Genomic DNA, 24,217 nt, shown 5'->3' with positions numbered 1-24,217 from the left:
CCAGGCCCCTCCATCCATGGGATTTGCCAGGCAAGAGTACTGGAGTGGGTTGCCATTGCCTTCTCCAGAAGAAACTCTACTTCTAGCCAAACTTGTTGTTTCCTAAATTCTGCAAGCTAGGCTGAGATCCATTTGTTTATCCCCCACTTCTTTTATCTAAAATGTAGATCAGTGCTCAGTGGGCTGCCCATGGTGCTACTGATCCAAGAGAAATAAGCATATGGCAGCAGGTTTAAGAGTACAATTCCTATCCTTACTAAGACTTTTATCTTGATCTTAAGTTATGGTCTCCATAACAAAATAGTTTATCTCTGCACAAAAAAATGTGGGGGGGGGGAGTGCAAGACAAGTAATGAGGCAATGGGAAATTCTGCACCAAGGTGAAAATTTGAACTTGATATCACTTGGGCTTTCTGCATTTTGGAGGATGGATGCCTTGTGTCTTAAGTGCAATATATCTATGTTATAGTCTATCCTACTCTAAGACAGTGTGTTGAGGAAAAGAGCACTGGTGGGAGTGGGGCGGGGGACAGAGAGGGTGGGGAGTGGTCAGGAGACCTGGGCTATTGCGCTCAGTTGAGCCATTAGCCAGCCTGCTGACCCTGGGTAAATTACTTAACGCTCTTCAAAACCATCTTCCCATCTATATAATAACTAACTTGAATTAGGTAATACTTAGAGCTTCTTTTAGTTCTCTGTGACTCTATATACACAGCAAATTATTTCTACATATTAGAAATAGAATAATAGATAATAGATACAATAATAGAATAGAACAGATAATAGAATACTATAATAATAGAATGCAGCATTTAATAAGGCCTGGATCAAGGTTCAATAGGCTAACTCAACTGATACTGCAATGGAAGGAGTTTAATACTGTTGTTTATAGTGAGAATTTAAAGTCAGACAGATAGGCGTCAGAATTTTTATTAAGTTTACTTAATGGCTGTGAGCCTCATTTTCTCTGTCTGTAAAATAGGGCTATTGATACTTAGCTTACAAGTAAGGATCAGATACAATAATTATTTATGAAACAGAGTTTCTAGCATCCTGTAACTGTTCTATGCATTTTGACTCATTATTAGCACTATTATTATTATTATTATTACTAGCATTATTTCAATAAAAATTTCAGTTCAGTTCACTAATTTTTGAACAAAATAGCAGCTGATCAAAATGTCAGAGAGTAAAACTGGATAAATGTGTTCTTCCTAGAAACACCGCTGTGTCTTTTAGAAGTCACAAATCACTAACTAGCCCAGTGGAACAGGGACGTCAAACCTTCATTACAAAAATCAAGACCAGAATCACATCTTTTGGGAGCTATTTTCAGTCCCAGTTATGTAGCTCTTTTGCTGAGAAAAAACCAGGAAATAAACCCCTCCCATATGAGAGGGATTTTTTTTTTTTTTTTTTGATGGGGGAAGGGAGGCTATAAGACTGTGCTCTCTGTGGAAAAGAATCCCTGGGAAGCTTTGATAAGCAGCCCGGTGTTGCTGCTTTTTAAGTGCAAAGGAGCTGTCAGGTGCATCTTCTGAAGGGGGAAATTCATGCAGGTGTCCAGCTGCAGCAGCCTTCCCTTTACTTTTGACTCAAAACCTGAACTGTCTGGTTGCACCGGCGGCATACAGATGCAGGCTTGGGTTCCCCTTAAGCCCCAGAGGGGAGACCTTGGCTCTAGTAACAACCCAAGTTCCAGCGTAAGTGGGTGTTGGAGTTGAGAGATAATTGACTAATAGTTTCTGTGTTTTTGTTAGGCTCCTATCTTTTCCTGTTCTCCCTTAATAACGTGCTTTAGAGGAATACTCTTGTGTTCTCAGAGGCACAAGGGGGTCAACAATTTCTGAAAGGTGGGGGCTACAGCTAACGAATCTCTGAGATCACTCCCTACTCCTACCCCATCTCTTGCAACACACAATGCCAAGCATGGCATCTAGCAGGCAGTCAGTACATGTTGGTTGAATAAGTAAGTGAGTGCCATACTTTTGTCTCCTCCTTTTCCCCTTCCAAGGGAAACAGCAGCCTATTGTCTAAGACAGCATTGCCTCAAACACCTTTTCCTTCAGCCCGTGGCTAGTCTCCCTCTCATCATCCCTCTTCCATATCTCCAGGTTTGATTGTTTCGTGTGGGGGATATCATGCACTTGCCCTGTCTCAGGATCTATGTCATGTCCTAGGATTTGGCACAGGAAGAATAGGCTAGTCTTTAAAACTGAGTGAGCAGCACAAGGTAGGACTGGAATTATATACTAGGAACTGGGGCAAATCCATGTGTGGACCTCCAATACGTGATGGTTATTTCAACTTTCTGGCTACCATTTGGTGCTGTAGGAGCCAACAATAGTTTTTCTTTTACCACCTTTCCTATCATTGCTTTTTCTAAAAGCAAGTAGGAATGCAACTTGTATAGGAATGCAACACAAGACATAAAACTACATTGACTTAAACCAACAAATCAACAAACCCCTTTCATCAAAGCTTATCCATTGGCCACTACTTATTACTAGTTTGCATTCCTCTGTCATCAGAGACTGTCTCCCTGAATCTCATGGAACTCTTTGGAAGTTGGTTCAATGACTAAAAGATGAAAATTAAATGAAAAAATTAATAATACATAAGAAAAAACTAATGTCAAGGAAATCAGCAGGAAAAAAATGGATTAGGTAAGTCATTAATTTAGAAAAAAATGCGAGTAGTTGACATCATTTTCGAATGTGGCCCCAACTGCCAGCTACACTACAAAATGAAGCTGGTTAATGTTACAACAGTCAAAGGCCCCAGTGTACATCATTTCTGTCTCTGTTACTGATGAGAGGAAGATGGTTTTCCAATCAGATCAACTTCCCTCTACGAAATTCACTAGTACCCTTTGACACAACGGCTAATATATTGGTGACAGCAGGGTCAAGAGCACATAGACCTCGATTAGCAGCACCGTGAGGGAAGGCTGAGTTCCTGTGCAAAGTAATGATGCGTATGCCTTCATTCAGAAACGTATGTCATTTGCTGTAGATCAGTGCCGTGCTAGGCGTCAGGAGTACATGGGTAGTCAGAGAAGGCTCCTGGCCCACTGTGGGATTCTAGATGTTGAGGCCAAGCATAGCTCTTTCTTTTGCCAGCCTCATCTTCTGTCTTCTCTTCTTTTGTTTGGCTAGTCAGCATCTGTGGGACAGCATGATTGAACTCTCTGAAAACAAAGTGAAAGAAAAGGTTGGTTGTTCAGTCGTGTTCGACTCCTTGCAATCCCATGGACTGTAGCCTGCCAGGCTCCTCTGTCCATGGGATTCTCCAGGCAAGAATGCTGGCGTGCCATTTCCTTCTCCAGCAGATGAATCTTTCTGACCCAGGGATCAAACCCAAGTCTCCTGCATTGCAGATGAATTCGTTACCATCTGAGCCACCAGGCAAGCCCTCTCTGGGCTTTTCTTTGACCCACAAAAGAGGCAGAGAAAGTTGTTGCAAGGTCCCAAACATATTTCCCACCCTGAGAGTTGATCCCGTTCCTTGGAAAGTTTCTTCAACCTGTGTGTATTCTGTCTACTGCCAAAGTGCCCATATTCAAGGTGGCTGCTGCTCCCAGGAGCAATCTGTGAGACACTGAAGATGGGACGCAAACGGACAGGTGTGGAGAGCTTTAGATGGAAGACCCATGGCAGTGCCAACAATCCTGGGGAGAGGGGCTATTGGGCCAGGTTGGACCATTCCCTGGTCACATGTGATGACTGCACCACTGGCTGGCTGTTTTGTGCAGGGCTGTGTGCAGACTACCTGTGGTCTGGCAACCTCCCGCTGAGGCCAGAGAGGGGGATGGTACCTACCTAAACAGAGTTCATGCCCTAGGGCTCCAGGAAGGGGTCACACCAGTCTCCCCTTAAAGCCTAACGTGACTGGAAAGGGACAGAGAGCTTGGCAAAGACTTAACCACACAAGGCCCATCCAGTTGATCAAGTCTGGCAGGGGATGGGGTTCATCCCATAGAGTTAGAATCTAACAGCACAGAAACCCTTGGTTTAGAGCAACTGCAAAAAGCAAGCAGGTTCAAAAGACTTGAAAATATTTTCCTTTTGCTGATCAACAAAATAACAAAGAAAGAAAAAGAAAGGTCAAAGCATTTCTCAAGTGCAATTTCTCAATAAATCTGCCAGTTAAAATATGTGATTTGTAGGTAAAATGGGAGTGCCTGTGACAGGAGAAAACAGCCTAATCGGGTCAGCCAATAGCCTAGACTCCCTTGACATTTTCTTGTTTCCTGGGGGTTTTTCTTTAGTCAGCTTGATTCCACAGGGGCAGCTTATAAAGCCACTCTGTGTGTGCCTCTGTCGCCCGCCCTGACTGCTGTGGTCCCTCTTGTCAATTTATTGCAAGTCCAGTCGATTACTGCGGTAATTGGTTCTATATATATTGATGTGTTTGGGGGCATTTGTGGCTTTATGTATTTTCACTGAGTCTGATTTGCCTTCTTAAGAGAGCAGAGACTCTGCCCACATCTTTGCATCTTCCAATAGCTGTTACTTCAGACTCTGCTCACAGCACATTCACATTTAATACTGATCATGGTAATGTGGCTGTAGATAATCAAAAGATGGCAGCCCCAAAGTTTTACTGGTCAGTCGCTGCATTCTTTTACAGAGCTGGGTAGAAGGAAGTGTTATTTTTTTAGAATTTAGGATTTCCATTGTATCTCCCTTTGAGGGTAATCCATGTGTTGGGTCCTGTGTGGATCATGAATCTTGCATTCATTGGGCTGGTAAAGATCATTCATGATCTACAGATAAATATAAAAGCAAAATTTTAAAATAAACTTATTTATTTTTAATTGGAGAATAATTGCTCCACAATATTGTATTAATTCCTGCCATACATCCACATAAATCAGCCATGGGTGGGACTGGGTGGGAGGTGGGAGGGAGGTTGAAGAGGGAGGGGACATAAAAACAAATCAAAACCAATTATAGTTCAATCAGTCATTTTAAAAAAACTATTTTATCATTCAGTGAATATTGATTGAGGTTCTGCTTTGTGTAGGCATTGGGCAAACAACACTGTAGAAGGAACTTGATTCCTGCTCTCATGGAGAAGACGTGGATGAGACAGAATATAAACAAGTCAGTAAGGAATAAACAAAATACTAGAAACTTTGAGCTATGAGGGTAATGTGGGTGCAGTGACAGGGTGACAAGGCAGTGTCCACTTTAGAAAGGGTCATCTGGGAGGATGTGAGCAGCGTTTATGTTGAGATTGGAGGCTGAGCTGGAGGAAAGCCATCCCAGGAAAGGGGATGGACAGTGCAAAGTACTGAGGTGGGGAGGCCTAGTGGGGTTACAGCCTGGAGAGTGAGGAAACCTTGGCCTGGCTGGAGATGGAAAGGATGGGGATGGCTGGGCAGAGTCATGGAGGCAAGTACCCCAGGCACACCTGGGGCACTGCACTGGGTAGAGAACAGCTTCGAGGGAGTCAGAGTGGTCACATGGACACCAATAAGGACCTAAAGGAGGAAGCTGGGCAGTGGACATTGGAGAGGCAAGAACAGAGTGAGGTTTGTTTATGGCATAGAGAAACTTGAAGACAGGGCGAGTCTGGGAGAGAGAGGAGCTGGGGAAGAGGAGTCGAGATAATTTCTAGATATTTGCTTGGGCAACTGATGATGCTGGAGCACCTTTGACACATTGAGGGGCGATGGGATGGAACAGGTTAGGGAGGGAAGAGCTTCATGCAGACTTGGAGTTGCTAGGGAGACAGCCAGGTGGAGAGGTCAAGTAAGCCATTAGCTGTGCAGGCCTGGAGCTCAGAGGAGAGGTCGGTGCTGGAGTTTCAAGAGGGAGCCTGCAGAGTTCAACCAGCGTCCTGGATGATCTTACCCGGGGAGGAAGACATAGAAGCAAAGCTGGTCCCAGCCCAAACTCTGAATTGCTTGCACAGTTAGAGGCCAGGTGAAGATGGCAGGTGGAGGGGTAGTTCAGCAAAGGAGACCATGAGGGATCAGCAGGGAGGTGGGAGGATCCAAGGAAGGCTGAGGTGAGGAAGACAGTGGGCAGCTGTCTTGTCCGGCTGACTGAGATCTGTAGGTCAAACATCATAGCCTTAGAGCAGTGTTCCCTTAGAAAATCATAAATTATTGCCATCACAAAGGCCCTGGTGAAATATGCACAGGAATGTCCAATGATGAGTGTTCTTCACATAGCTCATACCTCTCCCCACAATTATGAAGTGAGGAGGTAGGTTCTTACTATGATCCTGTCTGGTGAAGGGTCTTTGTGAGTCGTGCTCACTCACAATGGCTTCAGTTTGAATTGTGAAGCCACGAAAGGTGCTTTGCAAAGCAGAGCTCTGTCCTTCAGGGCATCTCCAGAGTGAGTGTGTTGTTAGAGATCCTCGGGGCGCTGAGCAGTGGAACCATTCCCCATACGGGATGTCTGCCTGCAGACCCTGTGCTCTTGAAGGATGCCCCCACCCCTCCCACTGACAGTCCTGCACCCCCAGTTCCAGGGGAGGAGCAGACACTAGTCTGTGGTCACATAGAGAGTGGCAAAACCAGGAGTGGAGCCCAAGCTTGGTCATTCATTGTCCTTGTCTCGCAGATCTGTGCATTGCTTTTTGAATGTATTAAAAATCAGGAGGGCTTGGGATGCTTGTACCATTGACTGGATGTGTCTCTTTGAATTTTGGATCATCCCACAATGCTCTCTCAGGATAAACACCCCCTCCCATAAGGCTGACAGATTCTACTTGAGATGGTCCACTCTTAACAGTTTTATTATTACTAGGCATGATTAGCATAATAGCAAGCAAAATAAAATCTTTATTCTGCCCACTTCTTACTTCCCACTTCTTACATCCCAGTCCTGGGAAGAGAGTTCCTTTCCACAACTTAAGAAACAGTCACTGAATACCTACTGCTAAAAATAGACTGAATGCAGTTCCTCTGCCAAGTGTCCAGAATACGCTAATGAATAAGAGCCAGGCCCTACCCTCAAGCTGTTCATAAATTATGTGGGAGGGTGTCCAGTAAACCAGAAATTGCAATATAATGTGATAATGACTATAAGAGACTGGAAAACAGTCAGCAGGGAAGAGAAGCTCCTAGCCCAGACTGGAGCCAATTTGTGAAACCCTCCTGGAGTGTTGCCTAGACAAAAAGATGGAGGGTGGGTGGACATTGACAGGCAACTCCTTGGGGAAAGGTGTTCTCAGTGGGAAAAGGCAGGGCATGTAAACACAAGGAATGAGATGACACAGTACCCCTGGCACGTGCGGGACAGCTGGAGGCAGGGTCGGTGGGCAGGGAGGGTGGGTTGGTAGGGAGGTGTAAAGGGCCCAGTGGCCAAGTGCTGTTCTCCTACTTCTATCTTAAAGAGGTTTGAAGGACCTACTTGTACTTTATGTGGTTTGGGAGTTGTTAAAGAATTCCAGCAGAGAAAGGATGTGTTCCTACCATGCTCTAGAAACTTACCCCTGGACAACATGGAGGATGACTGACATGAAAACCAGAGGTAGATTGACCAGTCAGGACAGTTTTGGAGACGACCAGATGGGAACTGCTGAAGGTCTGGACTAAGGGGGACGAAATGTCGAGTGTAGGGTAGATGTGACAGTAATTTTGGAAACATCGCTAATAGGTGACTTTTTGGATGTGGAAGGTGAGAACGTGGTCAGCCATGGCAAGGCCCAGCCCTGGAAATGTTCTAGATAGGCAGAAATGGAAAACCTGGGTCTCCTGCAGCGATTTCCCCGGTTATGGAATGGTAGGAGTTGAAAACTCTTTAACCCAGACATTAAACTGAGCTGACATGGATTGCAGAGTAGCAGAATTTTTGCTTTTCACGATAGTACAGTTTGCTTACGAATGCTGACATGGTAGAGGATGCCAAAGGTAGTAAACTCACCTTTCTGGGGTGTCCATCCTAGCAAGAGCTCCCTTTTTCGGGGCTCGTGAACTGCAGGCATGCCTTATGGAGAGGCAGGGAGGAATGAAAACCCTAACTACTCACCTGCATCCTTACCTCACGAGTAGCCTGTGCTTTGTCCGGAACCCCAAGTGGAAACACCTTGAACCCAGCTCAAGGCACGATGCGAACACTTCCTCCAACCAGCCCAGACCCAGTCATCTGGCCTAGCACAGAAAAAAACACTCAGCAGTGATCTACATGCTCTCTGATTTTCAGACACAAGTTAGTCCATCCACCACAGTAAAAATCGCTGCAGTTTTTCTGCTGCAAGCCATCTGGGCAGAGATGAGTTCGGGCCATGGGTGAAAGATGGAGAAGGGGTAGGGCAGGCAGGATTCAGGTTTATACAACACACCGGTGCTTTCCTGCAGCAGCTGGAGGTCATATTCCCATAAACACTCAGATTCTTACCATCCCGAGCATATGTTTCCTTGTTATCTTTTAATTGGTTTTTATTCTAAATTTAACACCGAGCAGTGTGTGATGGCGGAGACTGCAAGCACTGGAGTGGTACGTGTCAATTCCAGGGCAGCCTGAGACATCAGGACCTTATCTGCACCCTCCCTCTCCTCCCCACATCACACCAGCCCCCATTAGGAAGCTGGAGACTGTTCCTCCTGCCCTTTTCTGCCGGTGCTGTCATGTTTATAGATGTCAGGTTCTGGGGAACAAAGGAAGAGAAGTAATCTAAAATCCGAATGATTCCACCGGAAGCTGTGTGTAACGGCAGGTGAATGCCAACAGATTGGAGGCTGGTATCAGCAGTCCTGTGATGCATGAAATCCTGCATCCCAGGAAGGGACTTCAGAAATTGTCGAAAGCACCTCAGCAAAATGCAGTGATCGGGTGTTCTCGAGAAAGATGGGGAAGTCTGATTCTGAAGATCTCGTGTATCTATGATGTGGAAGGAAGCCTGATGCAAAGGGAGGAGGACTGGGGAGTTAGAGACTCAGTGGCTGAGTGATTTTAAAACAAATCCTCATTTGCAAAACGGGATAATGAGAATTTTGCAGAGGATTGTCAGGACTAAGAGTCTTAAGGTTGGCAGAGCCCCTGGTCCCTAGTTGTTGTTCAGTCACTAAGTCATGTCCAATTCTTTGTGATCCCATGGACCTCCAGCATGACAGGCTCCTCTGTCCTCCACTGTCTCCCAGAGTTTGCTCAAATTCTTGTCCATTGAGTTGGTGATGCTATTGAACCACCTCATTCTCTGCCTCCCTCTTCTCCTGCCCTCAGTCTTTCCCAGCATCAGGGTCTTTTCCAGTAAATCCACTGTTCGCATCAAGAGACCAAAGTATTGAAGCTTCAGCTTCAACATCAGTCCCTAGTAGGTCCTCAAGAATGTAACCATTAGGTGATTTTCTAAGATAGGCTCTGTAGCACACAAGTCCTACAATATTTTCTGCACGACATGAATTTCATGTTCAAGTTATTTTTGACAACACTGGCTGCTTTATTTCCTTCTCAGAGATTTGCAATACAGATGAGAATTTTAAAGGCTTTTTGAAGATTTACCAAGATTTTAAGATTTGCTTAACTTTCACTCAGGTTGCTCCCTCACATGAGAGATTGAATATCTTTTTGTCTGTCTGTTATTTTGAGTAATGATATTAACAGATCCTAAAAGAGAGAAGTTCTATGAGAACTACTTAGAAAAATTCTGAGTTTGTAGCTCATTGTTTAGTTTCTCAGTCGTGTCCAACTCTTTGCGGCCCCAGGGACTGTAGCCCACCAGGCTCCTCTGTCCATGGGATTTCTCAGGCAAGAGTACTGGAGTGGGTTGCCACTTCCTTTTCCAGGGGATCTTCCCCACCCAGGAATTGAACCCAGGTCTACTGTATTGCCAGGTGGATTCATTACCACTGAGCCACCAGGGAAGCCCTGGGTTTATAGTTATGCTGTTTCTAATAAGGTAGAAGCTTTCCTTTTAAACACCTCTCTCCAGACCCAGCATCAAATCCTCATTTCTTCTGAAATACTCCCTTGGTTTGCCCCTCATTCTGGGCCGCACCAGTCCAATCCCCAGACCTCCAAGTTTTTATCGTTACTACAGCCCCCCGGCTGGTCTTTTTTGCCTCTAGTTTCTCATTCATTTGAAGTCAGTCTACATTTCACCACCTGACTCATCTTCCTCAGCTGTTTTCATCCTCTATGCTATTTCCTGCCCAGTTTTAAGAAAGATTGATTGCTAACTGTTGCTTCAAGCCTAAACAACCTAGTCTGCTTCTTCAGGAGCCTGTTCAATATGGCCCTACTTTGTTTATGTAACTTTAATGCTCATTATTTTTCCAGTCAACACCTCTGTGTCACAGTGTTAAACTCTTTAATGGCCTCCTTGGCTCCCATTACCTCTACTTTTGACCTTTCTGCCCCCACCATGATACTCCACATTGTCCTAACTACCTGGTCAGCTCCTCCCATTCTTCTAAACATAGCATGGCAACCCACTCCAGTAATGTTGCCTGGAGAACCCGCATGGACAGAGGAGCCTGGCGGGCTACAGCCCATGGGGTCTCAAAGAGCTGGATACAACTGAGCAACTGAACATGAAGCTTCCTGAGATTTCTCTGGCCTCACTGATAACCCCTCTTCTTCAAACTCCTGTAACAAGTGCTAATCTCAGCCACGTGATAAAGGACTGATTGGATACCCTGGAGTCAGACAGACCTGGGTATAAGTTTTGCCTCTTCTAGTGAGAACTTTGTGAGTGTGGGCAGAGTAATTAACCTCTCTGTTGCTCAATTTTATCATCTTTAAAAGACGGACAATTTCCGCACCAGCCACAAAGGTCAATATGGAGGACTGATCTCAGCATTAACCCTTACCTGGATATTTAAGAAATCCAGTCATCCTTTCATGTTCTGCAAGTTGTCTTGCTGCAGAGAACCATCCTTCCCACTTAGGAGAGTCACAGATGCCCTCCTTGTTTTATCAATGACAAGTGCAGACACAGACCCTTGAAGTTCCCATTCTTTGCCATATAAATGATTCGCTGAACTGCTGTCATCACTGATCAATCAGAACTAAATCCTTGTTAATTGGATTTTGGTTAAGCTTCTCTCCTTTCTTCAGGCTCCTGAACTTTGGCCCACCTTCAGCCTAAGCCAGTATACAGCCACTCCTGAGAATGGACTAGTCTCACACCACTTCCCTACATGTGGTTCTTCCTAGCTTTGTTTACTTCTCTCTATAAAAGAAAAACTCTTTTTTCCCCCCTAACTTCAAGATACTGGCAAATCTTATCAGAGCCCACCAATTGTAATCATCCCCCTCTATTATGACAGTCATGTCTTGCATATCTCCCCCAGACAGGTCTTCTTCTTGTTCAGTCGCTCAGTCATGTCCAACAATACTTTGTTACCCCACAGACTGCAGCACTCCAGACTTCCCTGTCCTTCACTATCTCCTGGAGTTTGCTCAAACTCATGTCCATTGAGTCACTGAGCCATCCAACCATCTCATCCTCTGTCACCCACTTCTCCTCTGGCCTGCAATCCTTCCCAGCATCAGGGTCTTTTCCAATGAGTCCACTCTTTGCATCAGGTGGCCAAAGTATTGAAACTTCAGCTTTAGCATCAGTCCTTCCAATGAATATTCAGGGTTGATTTCCTTTAGGATTGACCTTGCAGTTCAAAGGACTCTCAAGAGTCTTCTCCACCACCACAGTTCAAAAGTATCAATTCTTTAGCCCTCAGCCTTCTTACATCTGTACATGACTATGGGAAAAACCACAGCCTTGATTAGGTGGACCTTTGTTGGCAAAGTGATGTCTCTGCTTTTTAATACACTGTCTAGGTTTGTCATAGCTTATCTTCCAAGGAGCAAGCACATTTTAATTTCATGGCTGCAGTCACCATCTGCAGTGATTTTGGAGCCCAAGAAAATAAAGTCTGTCACTGTTTCCATTTTTCCCCCATCTATTTGCCATGAAGTGATACGACCAGATGCCATGATCTTAGTTTTTTGAATGTTGAGTTTTAAGCAAGTTTTTTCACTCTCCTCTTTCACTTTCATCAAGAGGCTCTTTAGTTTCTCTCACTTTCTACCAGTATAGTGGTATCATCTGCATATTTGAGATGGTTGATATTTCTCCCAGCAATCTTGATTCCAGTGTGTGCTTAATCCATCCCAGCATCTGCCTGCAGTACGGGAGACCTGGGTTCTATCCCTGGGTTGGAAGATCCCCCAGAGAAGGGAATAGCTACCCACTCCAGTTTCTTCCCTGGAGCATTCCATAGACAGAGGAACCTGGCAGGCTATAGTCAATGGACTCACAAAGAGTTGAACACAACTGAGCGACTAACACCTGCACTTTTTTAAAGTACGAAATGGCAACCTACTCTAGTATTCTTCCCTGGAAAATTCCATGGACAGAGGAGCCTGGCAGGCTACAGTCTCTGGGGTCATAAAGAGCTGGACACGGCTGAGCATGTAAAGACACCACACATTGTCACAGGCTTTAGTGTAGACCTGTCTGGCAATAGTCTTTTTTAATAAGGCATGCCCTACTTAGTCTAGATTTGCCTTTTGCTTGACAGAATACATGTAGAGTGTTCTACAGAGTGCCATGATGTGTAATAGAGAGTAGCTCTGTTATCATCCTTATGTTTTCTTATCTTGCTAGCCCAGGTAGAATTGCAAATTCCTTGAGGTCAGTCTCATACTTTAGAGCTCCCCACAGGACCTAACAGAGTCCTGGGCACATAACACATCTTTAATAGCTGTAGTGCAAGTACTCGGTTGTGTCCAACTCTTTGTGACGCTATGGCCAGACTGTAGCCCACCAGGCTCCTCTGTCCATGGGATTTCCCAGGCAAGACTAATGAGGTGGGTTTCTATTTCCTCCTCCAGGGGATCTTCCCAATCCAAGGATTGAACCAACATCTCCTGTGTCCATTGCAGGCCTATTCTTTATTGATGAGCCACTGGGGAAGCCCCAACAGACATAGACTGACTGACTGATGAACTTGCCATTGTCATATGTGGAACCCAGTGTGATCCTACATTTCTGAACAACTCTACAGACAGTGTAAGGATACTTGACCTTTGTTCAGAAAAGAAGCTGACCAAAGAAGGATTGACACCACCTGCAGTCATCTTACAGAGAAGGCAATGGCACCCCACTCCAGTAATCTTGCTTGAAAAATCCCATGGATGGAGAAGCCTGGTAGGCTGCAGTCCATGGGGTCACTGAGGGTCGGACATGACTGAGCGACTTCACTTTCACTTTTCACTTTCATGCATTGGAGAAGGAAATGGCAACCCACTCCAGTGTTCTTGCCTGGAGAATCCCAGGGACGGGGGAGCCTGGTGGGCTGCCGTCTATGGGGTCGCACAGAGTCGGACACGACTGAAGTGACTTAGCAGCAGCAGTCATCTTAACAGGTGATAAGAAACCGTGGCAACTCTTGTTTCCCTTCCATCTTCTCTAGCTCATAAAATTGCTTTAAAACAATAGACAGTAAAGAAGCCCTGTAAGAGAGAATCATTGCCGACAATGGTGAGGAGAGAAAGAAAGGAGTTAGCAACTCGGAGAGAACTGTGTCTCTAAGCTTACCATCACCTGCAGGGTCAAGTGACACCTTCTGTGTGTGGCTCTGGGTAACCATGGGGAGGAGTGGGAGTGGGGAGGTTGGAACAAATGCTAGAAGGCTGTTCTTTTTGCTTCATGTATGGGAGGATATTATATTCTGGGCAGTAGAAGTTATTAAATATTATACCTGTGTCCTGAATGACTTGTGGAAAGAGAGAGGGTGGTGATAACAGAGGTTTAAAATGAGTTTACTCTGAGTAAGCCATGATAGCAAACCTCATATTTGTTGTTTAAAGTATTTTTAGATGAACTAAATGCCCCTGGCCAAAGGAAACATGTTCATTTCACCTTTCCCATGATTTCCTTACCATTACTGGAAGACAGTATGGCCTGGTGGTTAAAGGCAAGATCTTTGAAACCTGTATAACCTCAGTTCTCTAAGCTTCACTTTGGATAGCTAGAAAAATATCCTTACCCCTCATAGAGCAAGGTGTAAGGATTCAATGAGATCAAGTATAACAAAGCATTATATTTATAGTGAGGACTCCGTAGATCAGTTCAGTTCAGAAGCTCAGTCATGTCTGACTCTTTGTGACCCCATGAACCACAGCATGCCAGGCCTCCCTGTCCATCACAACTCCTGGAGTCCACCCAAACCCATGTCCATTGAGTTGGTGATGCCATCCAACCATCTCATCCTCTGTTGTCCCCTTCTCCTCCTGCCCTCAATCTTTCCCAGCATCAAGGTCTTTTCAAATGAGTCAGCTCTTTGCATCAGGTGGCCAAAGTATTCGAGTTTCAGCTTCAACATAGTCCCTCCAATGAACACCCAGGACTGATCTCCTTTAGGATGGACTGGATCTCCTTGCAGTCCAAGGGACTCTCAAGAGTCTTCTCCAGTACCACAGTTCAAAAGCATCAATTCTTTGGCACTCAGCTTTCTTCACAGTCCAACTCTCACATCCATACATGACTACTGAAAAAACCATAGCCTTGACTAGATGGGCCTTTATTGGCAACGTAATATCTCTGATTTTTAATATGCTGTCTAGGTTGGTCATAACTTTCCTTCCAAGGAGCAAGTATCTTTTAATTTCATGGCTGCAATCACCATCCACAGTGATTTTGGAGCCCAGAAAAATAAAGTCTGGCACTGTTTCCACTGTTTCCCCATCTATTTGCCATGAAGTGATGGGACCAGATGCCATGATCTTAGTTTTCTGAATGTTAAGCTTTATCAGAGGTCAACAAATATGACCTGCTCCCTGTGACTGGATGACCCACAAACTGCGAATGGTTTCTGCCTCTTTAAATGAATGGGAAATAATAATAAAAAGCAAAATAATATTTTATGACATGAACATTCAATAAAATTTAAGTTTCAGTATCCATAAATAAAGTTTTATTGGCACAGAGCCATGAACATTCATTTACGTATTGTCTGTAGCTGCCTTGACACTCAAAGGCATAGTTGTGTAGCCTGCAAAGCCTAAACTATTTACTATCTGGCCCTTTGCAGGGAAAAAAAATGGCCAATTCCTGCCATAAATGGTAGCTCTGGTTATTAAGGATGCTGTCATTCCTCAAGGGGCTTCCCTGGTAGCTCAAGTGGTAAAGAACCCACCTGCCAATGCAGGAGACGCATGTTCTGTCCCTGGGTTGGGAAGATCCCCTGGAGAAGGACCTGGCAACTCACTTCAGTGTTCTTGCCCAGGGAAGCCCATGGACGGAGAAGCCAGGTGGGTTACAATCCGTGGGGTCCCAAAAAAGTTGGCCACAACTGAGAACTAAACAATAACAGCATCCCTCAAGGCCAAGCCCAACAGCCTCCTCCTCAGTGAAGCCTCTTCTGAACTAAATGTCCTGATATCATCTGGTCCTTGTTTGATCCTCTAGAAAAACAGCACTTAAATTCTGTATGTCTATCTTATCTCCTCTATAAGGTAGTACATCCTTTGAATGTAGGGATTACACATAATTCATTTTGGTATATTCAGAAGACCTGCACAGTACCTTGTAAATAGACATTCAATAATTTAGTATTTGCTCTATTGAATTGAATTCAATGAGCCTGTGTCTTCTGACTTTTGCCTGATGTCAGCCAACTTTTTGATGGAAGGAAAGTCCTGGGAGGCTAAAAACAGAAGCATAAGAAGGGGCTAAAAAGATTTGCACTCAAAAAAACTGAGTAATGGTTCAGTTCATTCAGTTCAGTCGCTCAGTCATGTCCGACTCTTTGCGACCCCTTGAATCGCAGCACGCCAAGCCTCCCTGTCCATCACCAACTCCCAGAGTTCACTCAGATTCATGTCCATCGAGTCGGTGATGCCAACCAGCCATCTCATCCTCTGTCTTCCCCTTCTCCTCTTGCCCCCAATCCCTCCCAGCATCAAAGTCTTTTCCAATGAGTCAACTCTTCACATGAGGTGGCCAAAGTACTGGAGTTTCAGCTTCAGCATCAGTCCTTCCAATGAACACCCAGGACTGATATCCTTTAGAATGGACTGGTTGGATCTCCTTGCAGTCCAAGGGACTCTCAAGAGTCTTCTCCAACACCACAGCTCAAAAGCATCAATTCTTCGGTGCTCAGCTTTCTTCACAGTCCAACTCTCACATCCATACATGACCACTGGAAAAACCATAGCCTTGACTAGACGGATCTTTGTTGGCAAAGTAATATCTCTGCTTTTCAATATGCTATGTAGGTTGGTCATAACTTTCCCTCCAAGGAGTAAGCATCTTTTAATGGTAACAACCTTGAAATGAGTACATAGCACTGTACACCCAGAATTTCAGCACTGGTTACTTGTTGCCAGTATCCATTTCCTACTATTTCTGAAAGTGCACAATTAGATGTGCCTCAGGGGCTTTGAGAAATTAAAGGTGAATTTTGCTACCTACCATTTTAAAAGGGTCCTATTCTCTCAGCTTTCTTGACACTCTATAAGTTCCTGGCATTGGGAGAAAGGTTTTATTTTGTGTGTGTGTGTGTGTGTGTGCGCGCGCGCACACGTGCGTATACATGTACATTCTTAAGGGCAGATGTTTGTTCCATTTTGTTCCTTTTTTTGTTTGGCACTAGACTAGAATAAAGACAAATATCTGAATTATCTTCCACTGTAGGAATGAAAATTAAATACAAGATCCTATAGTTGCAAGCTTTAGAAACAGACATAATTCATGACTTAATATATCTGAAGTGGCTTATTTTCTGTATTTCGCTGTGGGTTTTTGATTCCAGAATGATACAAGGGAAAGATACCCCTGGGATGTTGCTGATACCTAAGAGGGATTTGCTTTTTATCTTTTCCATGAAAATAAAAAAGAATCTAAAAATCCTAGTGCTCTTTTAGTACTAACACCTGATGCTGCTGCTGCTGCTAAATCGCTTCAGTCGTGTCCGACTCTGTGCAACCCCATAGACGGCAGCCCACCAGGCTCCCCCGTCCCTGGGATTCTCCAGGCAAGAACACTGGAGTGGGTTGCCATTTCCTTCTCCAATGCATGAAAGTGACACGTGAAAGTGAAGTCGCTCAGTCGTGTCTGACTCTTAGCGACCCCATGGACTGCGGCCCACCAGGGTCCTCCGTCCATGGGATTTTCCAGGCAGGAGTACTGGAGTGGGGTGCCATTGCCTTCTCCGACTAACACCTAAGTATTGTAAATAGTTATCTAACACATGGAATGGAGGTCCTTCAATATTGCCATTTATAAAGCATCCACTCCGTGTAAACACCATTTGAATAGCATTGTATTTCAGGGAGAAATATTTTGTAACTAGAAAGGCTGGTTTGGGAGATCAAAATTTCATCTTATTTCACTAGTGTTGCATCTTTATTTGAAGTAGTTAAAGCTCAATGTGGTCAACAGCTGATGTGAAGAGCCAACTGGTTGGAAAAGACACTGAGGCTGGGAAAGATTGAAGGCAAAAGGAGAAGGGGGTGACAGAGTATGCATGGTTAGATAGCATCACCGACTCAATGGACATGAGTCTGAGCAAACTCCGGGAGATAGCGAAGCACAGGAGAGCCTGGTGTGCCATATGGGTTACAAAGAGTTAGACATGACTTAGCGACTGTACAACAACAATGGTCAACAGCATCCTTTCTACCCATTTCCCCTAATACTAATTAAAGAATCACTCAACTCCCAGAGAAATTGGCTGCAGCCTTGAGGGTCCCCTTGGGACCATAGAGAGCATGTCACTCTGAACAAGCTTGCTGTCAACAGCAAGGATGCCTGAGAGATGACCAGCCACATCTTTTGATCAATGTCATGCATCAGAGCTGTACGTGGAAGCACATTGTCATTAACTAATTATAAATTTAACGGCATCTATCCCTTCCCTCTTTCCCATTCCACTGGGCTCTTGGGCACTTTGTGACTCCAGTCCTGAAGCAGTGACTCAGACTTATTCATTTTCTGCTCCCTTCTGCCAGTTCAGTAACGTCAGAGGTCTGGACTAAGTCATGGCTCTCTCAGCCTCATTTTGGGATGCAGGTAGTGGAGCCCTTCCTTGATCCTAGTATTATTTCCCCACAATGTGGGGGACTGCTGATTCCTTTACTGTGTGGGAACTGGCCTTACAGCCACCTTGGTGAGTTAAGTTCCTGCAGACTTGAAGCCTGCTGTGTTCATGTGTGCTAAGTCACTTCAATCGTGTTGGACTCTTTGCGACCCTATGGACTGCAACCTGCCAAGATCATCTGTCCATGGGATTCTCTAGGCGAGACTACTAGAGTGGGTTGCCATGCTCCGCTCTAGAGGATTTTCCTGACCCAGGGATGGGACCCTTGTCTCTTACATCTGTCTGCATTGGCAGGTGGGGTTTTTTTTTACCACTAGTGCCACCTGGGAAGCCCTTGAACCCTGCTGGTTTAGTCCCTATTACTGGGTATTCTTGAGTACTCTTCTGCCATTGCTAGCCCATGAAGATTCTTGGTTGTTTGTAGGTTTTTTTGAGCATCAGCATCAATTTTTAAGAAATCATTATGTATTTATTGAGTACCTATTGGATGTTAAGATTGTGCTGGGCAATGGAGTTATGATGGTGAATATTGGCTCCCAGTGAAAGCTAAGATACCAGAGGTCATGCCAAGGGTTCTACATGAACTATCCCATTTAATCCCAGACAATTTTATGAGATAAATTCTGTTAGAAATCCATTTTACAGATCAGGAAACTTCGGCCCAAAGAAGTTAAGTCTTAGAAGTCTCAGAGTTCTGAATCTGAACCCAAACCTAAAAGCCCCATTCATCAGATAAGGAATTCTGGGTGAACATGGATCTTGGCCAGTTGAGGTGGGGGCCTGGGATAAGACATGCTCACAGCATCTCCCTCTGCTGCTTACTGTGAGACCAGAAGGGCTACTGCACCTGTCTCTGGCCTCTCCCTTCATTTCCAGGACCAGGCATATGCATTCCCATTTTGACAGGTAGTCCATCCTCAAGGGTCTCAGAGACTCTGGCCTCTTCATAGACCATGTCCTCACGCACCATTGGGTCTGGGAGTTTCCGCTGGCACTAGCTGGGTGCCTGGCTAGCTGGCTGGCTGGCTATCTGGGGCCGTGACTGTTACTGCTCCCTAACAGTCATTGCCCAGTAGTTTCTTTATTGAAAAACAAAAACTGTGTGTGTGTGTGTGTGTGTGTATGAGAGAGAGTGAGACATTAAAGAAGACCCTGGCTTTACGATTGGAATTACAAGATGGCCATCTGTACTGGTTATCATAACTGCCAGCTGGGCCCTGCTACATAAGTAACAGCTTCCCTTTGGCAGTGCCCTAGAAGTACATTTTAACATTTGTAATTGTTTTAGTATCTATTATTATTATTACAAGAATTCAGGAAAGTAACTGGTGCTGTGATTTTACGTTACTTCCCTTGGTTGGATATAATGATGAAGTTTTCTTTATGGCACTTGAATGAGATGAGGTAACAGTGGAATTTATTAATATATATGAACCTCCTCGGAGAAGGCAATGGCACCCCACTCCAGTACTCTTGCCTGGAAAATCCCATGGACGGAGGAGCCTGATAGGCTGCAGTCCATGGGGTCGCTAAGAGTCGGACACGACTGAGTGACTTCCCTTTCACTTTTCACTTTCATGCATTGGAGAAGGAAATGGCAACCCGCTCCAGTGTTCTTGCCTGGAGAATCCCAGGGACGGGGGAGCCTGGTGGGCTGCCGTCTATGGGGTCACACAGAGTTGGACACGACTGAAGTGACTTAGCAGGAGCATGCACCTCCTAACTACTATCTGAAGGAGAGTATTAGATTTGGCTTCTACAATTGCCCCTCAATTTGTCACCCCCTTGAATGGAACTGTCTGCATAGATGTTGCCTCCTTTTCACTTCCTTGACATCCTTTCTTTATGAGATGAACATGCGTGATTGAGTAGATCTATTTTTGGTCAAGAGTCTAAAAGTTTTCTAACCTTCATTATTATACATCTAAAATAAGACTGACCACATGGTGCTTTTTGTCTAGCAAAACCCAGGATGCAAAGTAATTATAGATGTCTAGTTGGAATCTACTCTTTGTGGCAATAGTCTTCCTAGGGCCAGCACAGGGTCCTATTGGCTGGGGAGCACGCTTGGTTACTTCTGGAAAAGTTCAGGCCAATGTCATCAGAGTCTGAATCAGTAGTTTTCAAATTAGGCTGCCCTGGGGCTCTGAGTAAATGCTTAAATGACTCCATAAACAATGGAGTTGTTTATTTTTACCAAACAGTAATGATGCTAAATGCCAAGCAATCTTATTCTTGACTTTTATCTCTTTTACATATTTGGATTAGTTATAGAATTTTTAAAAAGTATCTGACAATATTTATAAAATAAATTACTCTTGGTGGTCTTCAACATGTAATCTGAAGACTGCTGTGTTATCTGAAGTGAAGTTGCTCAATCATGTCCAACTCTTTGAGACCCCATGGACTGTAGCCTACCAGGCTCCTCCATCTATGGGATTTTCCAAGCAAGAGTACTGGAGTGGGTTGCCATTTCCTTCTCTAGAGGATCTTCCTGACCCAGGGATCGAACCCGGGTGTCCTGCATTGTAGGCAGATGCCTTACTGTCTGAGCCACCAGGGAAGTCCACCAGGGAAGTGTTATCTGAAGTCAGAATCTTTTGGTGTGCCTGATACCATGCATATTCCCAGCTCCACCCCACTGATGTAAGGAAACACTGAGAAGATCAGGTCACAGAATAATAGACATTTGACATTTGGCTGTTAAAAGGAACGTGGAACTCGTTCTTCTAAAATGCCCCTCTCCCACTGTGAAGTCCCTGACAAGTGGCTATCTAGCTTCCACAAGAACCCTGCTGTCAGCCAGGCTTGTCATCTCCAAGGCTGCCCATCCTGATTTGAATCAGTTATAAATTAATATAAAAATTGTCCCTGAAGGAATCAAGAGGCTTCCTTTCACCTCCCCCACCCCAAGAGTGGGTTTTAGAGCTTCCTCCCGGTATGCTCAGAGCCTGTCTTTGCTGCCTCTAATATCACCCCCCACCCCTGTCATATCATTGTCTCCTTTCCTATCCACTCCCCTCACCATGCACCTGGAAGATGACCTTTTTTTTTCTCTTATTTATCTGTGTACATTAGCACTGAGCACACTGCTGCTGCTGCTAAGTCGCTGTAGTTGTGTCCGACTCTGTGCAACCCAATAGACGGCAGCCCACCAGGCTCCGCCGTCCCTGGGTACTCGACTTGACACATTATTGTTGTTCAGCTGTGAAGCCATTTCTGACTCTTATCAACTCCATGGACTGTAGCATGCCAGGCTCCTCTGTCCATGGAATTCTCCAGGCAGAAATACTGGAGTGGGTTGCCATTTCCTTCTCCAGAAGATCTTCCCCACCCAGGGATCGAACTCGAGTCTCCTGCATTGTCAGATGGATTCTTTACTGCTGAGCCACCACCTGACACATAGTAGCGCTCAATGAAAATGTGGTTCAGTCAACTCATCTCACTCTCATTTAATAAGAATACCCACCCTGGATCTTCATTTTGCCCTCTGAGATGTACAGAATTCGTGTGATCCCTCTTCCACATGACAACGCTTCAAATATTTAGAGCGCTGCTAAGCCTGCTTCTAAGACTCTTTGTATCTGTTCTAACTCCTTCAATTCCTTCACCACACTGTCTTAATACAATGTAAGATTATATTCATGGGCTGAGCAGTCATGTGCCACTCATTGCCAGCCTCTTTATCTTGTAACCTTTGCTTTCCCATGATTTTCCTCAATTTAGAAACTGTTTTGCAACCAGGCTGAGTCTCTGAGTGTGCCCCACAAACCAGTGTGGGTTGTAGCTCTGGGTGAAACCGAGTCTTATAAAGAAACTTTCATTAAATTTGGATGGGCAGCTGCAGAGACCTGAGAGTCTGAGAAGAGAGGACACGGGTCACTGAGAGGTGAAAAGAACCCAGTCCACTCAGTGCATTTTTAAACTCAAGAGGACCAAGAGGTGAGGGACTTGTGTGGAATCCAAAATCACCACCAGGAGCCACAATCTATTTGAGCTGGTGGCTCCAATGGACAGGAAAGCAGCATAAATTTCAGTGAGGCAAAGCTAAGTGGTAACGGACTTTAAGTTCTGTCATATATAGTTAATTTGCAGAATAAATTGGTCAGGGCAGCAAAAGGATTTAACATCCAAATTCATTTGCAAAACAGAAGCCAGATGAGTATCAAGAGGAAAATGGAGACCGTTACAACATTCCCTCGCCAGATGGAGTAGTATTATTATTGAATAATATTTTTTATTAAACATTTCTAGACCATTTGGTAGTTAAAGATATTTATAAGCAAGCCCTTGCAGCATCTCAGCTAGGTACTGAATCTCCCACTGTGGAATCACACAAGCCCCAAGGACTTCCACCTGTATGGAACTCAGGTTAGCATCCTGGACACATGTACACACACACACACACACACACACACACACACACACACAGTATACAATGTACTGCTGAGTCTTTGTAATTTAGAGATAGGCAAGAAATGGTGCCAGTTTTTACCATTTCATAATTTTCACGGGGTGTCCCAGACTGTGCTCCTCTTGTCCAGGTTTGAAGCCAGAAATAGAAGAGGTAATGGAGGCAGAAGCTGGAGCTGATGAGAGGAAATGGAATAGAGTCACAAAGACAGTGTCGCTGGGCTGATGGTTCAGGCAAAGAGAAGGGGGACTCATGGGCGCCCCCTTGCTGAGAAATAATGCCGTCTGGCTGACAGAGGGCAGAAGCATCATTTAATTTCCCTCTGTGGATACAGCCGGAAGTTGAGAGAGGCCCCAGTCGAGCCCTCCACATTAGCAGAGGCCAAAGCTAGTTCCGGGAGTGCCCTTTCCTCTACACTCTTTCTGTTTCTATTAGTTGCCTCCCTCTACCTGTCCCAGGGCTATTCCCCTGTGTTTTCCTGGCTCCTCCTTGGTGAGGACCAGCAAAGAGGAATGGCTCCTGCTCCGGAGTGGTCTGGGGGTGCACACTTGGCTTCTCAGCTCAGCCTCTCAGACAAAAAAACAAGACTAGGAAAATAAAATAAAATCTTAGTCTCCAGGCAAGGGCACGGGAGACTCCTGGCGGCTCGCTGAGCACGCCCACTCACTCACGTGATCTTCCTGCTAATGGAGATTTGAAAATAAGTAATCCCGCAGGTGTTCCTCATTTTCACCTCTCTCCCAGACTCGTGCTCTCTGCCCCGCCCTCCCTCCATGCTGCTATGTCTGCAGCGAATCAGCAGGGATAATCCAGCGCAGCTCTGTGCATCCAGAAGGCTGTGACTCTGAATCTCTATGTCAGGTTTATTTTAATGTTGACAAGATGAACACAGCTGAGGCTGGGCCGGGGATGCTGATGGAGCCAGAAACTTCTCCCCTCTTCCTGTGGCCTGTTGTCCTGGGCGGAAGTCCAGGGGGTGGACGGCCAGCTCCCAAGTAGCCAGCTCATGAATCGTCCCTGGCCACCCATCAGGGGAGGGCTGACTGTCAGCGTCACACTGGAGCACAGGATGCTCCAATGGGTTGAATACTGTCTCCCCCCAAAGCCATGCGCTTCTGGAAGCTCAGAATATGACCTTATTTGGAAATAGGATCTTTGCTGATGTAATTCGGTTAAGATAAAGTTATCCTGGATTTAGGGTGGGCCTGGTATCTTTGTAAGAGGACGGAGAGGGAGATTTGGGAAAGACATACAGAGAAGATGGCCTCGTTAACACCCAAGGATGAAACTGGAATGATGCAGCTTTAAGCCCAGAAACGCCAAGGATTGCAGGGAGCCACTGGAAACAAGAAGAGGCAGGAAGCATTCTCCTCTAAGGCCTTCAGAGGGCGTGCAGCCCTGCCGACATCTTGGCTTGGGACTTGCAACCCCCAGAACTGGAGAAATAAATTTTTATTGTTTTAAGTCAGTCATGTGATGTCATTTATTATGGCAGCTTTAGAAAACAGAAAGGGAAAGATTTGATGTGAACAAAAAGCTTGGTGATCCACTTAGTCACATGAGAGGCATTTAGTGAATAAAGAAATGAGACTATAACAGGCAAATGAAAAACCAGAATCCTATAAACATTACAAATGTGAGTGTCAGTGTGATAGGGAAAACCTACAGAGTACCTGGTGCTGGCCTCTAGGGTTGCAGGGAGGAGCAGTTCCCACCCTGGAAGCGAGTAGGATGGACAAGACGTAACACCATACTCAGTCTGATAAAGGGTGGTAGGTACCCTGTCTGGACCC

At 45.1% G+C, this 24,217-nt stretch overlaps 1 protein-coding gene and 1 long non-coding RNA gene across 14 annotated transcripts in view; one reads left to right on the top strand and one right to left on the bottom strand.

Moving 5' to 3' along the window:
* Positions 1-24,217, top strand: part of LOC129653252 (astrotactin-1) — a 117,701-nt gene that overhangs the window by 42,792 nt on the left and 50,692 nt on the right. The gene's annotated exons all lie outside the window — the stretch shown is intronic.
* LOC129653253 (uncharacterized) lies at positions 285-22,888 on the bottom strand. 13 transcript variants are annotated; one of them, XR_008715007.1, is made up of 5 exons: positions 22,874-22,888; positions 22,506-22,599; positions 7,992-8,113; positions 5,862-6,062; positions 285-3,190 (listed from the first exon to the last, which is right to left on the bottom strand). It is a non-coding gene; the product is annotated as an uncharacterized LOC129653253 (long non-coding RNA). The 13 variants fall into 13 exon arrangements; XR_008715006.1 differs by lacking the exons at positions 22,506-22,599; positions 22,874-22,888 and adding an exon at positions 10,775-11,249; XR_008715012.1 differs by lacking the exons at positions 22,506-22,599; positions 22,874-22,888 and adding an exon at positions 10,398-10,415.

The sequence above is a fragment of the Bubalus kerabau genome, chromosome 5, assembly GCF_029407905.1.
Source record: "Bubalus kerabau isolate K-KA32 ecotype Philippines breed swamp buffalo chromosome 5, PCC_UOA_SB_1v2, whole genome shotgun sequence".
NCBI classification, from domain to species: Eukaryota; Metazoa; Chordata; class Mammalia; order Artiodactyla; family Bovidae; genus Bubalus; species Bubalus kerabau.
Note: the sequence above shows the minus strand (reverse complement) of the source record. Positions and strands in the feature narration are given on the sequence as shown.